The 2,561-nt window shown below is 58.6% G+C and overlaps 1 pseudogene; it reads right to left on the bottom strand.

The window, feature by feature from the left end:
* Nucleotides 1–857: 857 nt before the first annotated feature.
* On the bottom strand, nucleotides 858–2,004 carry LOC136534846 (class V chitinase-like; annotated as a pseudogene).
* Nucleotides 2,005–2,561: the final 557 nt, after the last annotated feature.

The following is a 2,561-nucleotide window of genomic DNA, read 5'->3' as shown; positions in this document are numbered from 1 at the left end:
GGCGCTGGGGTCGGGAGGGGAGGGGCGCTGGGGAAGAAGGGAGAGGAGGGGCGCCCGCCGGGGAAGAAGAAGGGGGAGAGGAGGGGCGCCCGCCGGGGAAGAAGAAGGGGGAGAGGAGGGGCGCCCGCCGGGGAAGAAGAAGGGAGAGGGGGAGAGGCGCTGGAGAAGAAGAAGGGCCGGGTGCTCGGGAGGGGCGCTGGGGCCGGTTAATTAAGTAGGATTTTGTCCTTTGCCGAGTGTCCTAGATCTGGGCACTTGACAAAGTTTTTTTTTTATTTTTTTTTCTTCTCCTTCTGTCTCAGAAAAAAGATTTTATTTCTTTGCCGAGTGCAAAAAAGAAAACACTCGGCAAACACCCTCTTTGCCGAGTGTTTTTTTTACACTCGTCAAACCCACTCTTTGACGAGTGTTTTTTTTCCGAGTGTTTTTAGCGCAGCACTCGGTAAAGAACTTGTTCGCCGAGTGCCCGAAGAAAGACACTCGACAAACCTAAAAACACCCGACAAATTTAACGTTTGCGGCAGTGGTCAACCCACACCTCCTGAAAACCTAGCCTCAACATCATAGCTCCTACAAAAGACCAATTAACCCGGTCATAGGCCTGGCTCATATCCAGGTCAGCCTTGTTCATATCCAATTTGCTCTCCGCCGGGGGTGGGCGCACGTAGTCGCAAGAGTGCGGGAGGGAGAGGGGCGACGCGCGAGCAGGGTCGCGATGTCGCGCTACCGTCACGACCTGGAGCGCGACGGTCGCGTAATACCTTTTGCGAATTGAAAATGCTGCTATGCTACACCTGAACCAAATTAGACTGCACAATTTATGCAACGACGATTCTCTTCGATTACAAAACTCAGAATTAGCCGAGGAGCCCACGCCGCGCTGCGAAGGCGAGCTTCTCGGCTACGACTGCCGCACCGTCGAAGGCGACCCAGACGTCACCCATGGATAGGTAGGACGCTACGGACGCGTTGTCGACCGTCGTGGTGACCGCGCGCCGGCCGCCCCCGCCGGCAGCGGCGATTTTCTGGACCTTGGCGTAGGACATAATTCCGGTGGCGTTGCTCCCGTGCTGCTTCGTCCCCGCAGCGACCACCGGCGCCCCGACGCCGCTGTTGGCCTTGTTGCGTTGGAACCACGAGCGGGCGTAGAGCGGGAGGCCCATGACAACCTTGCTCGCGGGCACGCCGGCGTCGATCCAAGACACGACGCCGTAGCTCGCCGAGAAGTGGGACTCCCGGTCATAGAGTGGCGCGTCGAAGGCCGTGGCGTTGGTCGCACCCGCGGCTAGCGGGTGGAGGCCGAACGCCACGACGTTGACCCAGTCGAGGCACCTCGCCACGGCCTCGGACGCGTTGTCCACGCCCGGGAGCGGCGCGTCAAAGACGTGGTTGGAGAAGTAGACCGTGGCGGTGAGCTGGAACCCCGGCGGCGCGGCGGCGCGCCACTCGGAGACGAGGAACCCGAAGTTGGCCATCTCGACGTCGGATGCTGGGAACCGCCACGCGACGTCGAGCCCGTCGAAGCCTCTGTCGCGAGCGAGCGCGACGACCGCGGCAACGAACGCCGCGCGGGACGCCGGGTCCGCGGCCATGGCGGCGAACGCTGGGTCGGTCTGCGAGTCCGTACTTGCTGCAATGCCGGCGGTGCCGACAGAGAGCAGGGTCTCGAGCGCCCGGTTCTTGGACACTTGAGCGTCGGGGAGAAGGTGGCGAGGAGACCCGCCTGGGCCGGGTCCGTGGGGAGCACGAGCTTGTGGATGGTGCCGTGGTGGGGTGCACGGCCAGCGCGGTGTAGTAGAGGTGCGTGTAGAGGGAGGCGTCGAGCCTATCGAGCGGCCGGAGACGGGCGTCCGCGGCGAGGTAGAATCCGGCGCGCACTGTCGTGGACGCCGGTGGCGTCTCTCGGGCGTCGCGCGGCGCAGGAGCCGTGGCAGCGAGCGAATGCGAGACCGCCACGGCCACGGCCACGGCAATGGCGAGGCGGAGGGTGGCGCTCATGGTGCCGGTGGGAGTGGGTGGGGAACGGAGTGACCGAGTGAGGCAGTGTCCCTTGCTGTTGTATTGGTCTCATTGGAGAGAAATTTTGGTGATATCTTGCTTGTGTTGCTATGCTGCTGTTTGATTAGTTCTTTGCAAACTACGAAGACATGTTCGTTTGAATTTATCAGTCGACTTATCAGCTATAAAACAAAATAGTTTCAGTTGACTTATCAGTCGACTTTAATACCAGTCGAACATGGCCTGCAAAAAGCTCAATCAACTACACAGCTCTATTGCCTGCTCTTTTGACTTCCGGTAACTGAACTGCACAAGTGCGGTAATTACAATCCGACATGGTTACACTGGAAAAAAAAAACTCCTTTGGTTTATGCCTCAGGGATAGTGTTCACATGCAAATGTGCACTACTACTAGTTGGTAGTAGTAGCAGTACAAACAAGCGGATTGTTTTTTATGATTGGCTACTTTAACTGGAATTTGAAAAGGATCCGTGACGGACTGTACCGGTAGAGGGTCCCCGACCGTTGATGACTCAGTACAGACTGGAGAGAGAGATTGAGAA

The sequence above is a fragment of the Miscanthus floridulus genome, unplaced genomic scaffold, assembly GCF_019320115.1.
Source record: "Miscanthus floridulus cultivar M001 unplaced genomic scaffold, ASM1932011v1 os_2352_2_3, whole genome shotgun sequence".
Classification (NCBI taxonomy): Eukaryota; Viridiplantae; Streptophyta; class Magnoliopsida; order Poales; family Poaceae; genus Miscanthus; species Miscanthus floridulus.
This window is presented reverse-complemented; position numbering and strand designations above follow the sequence as displayed.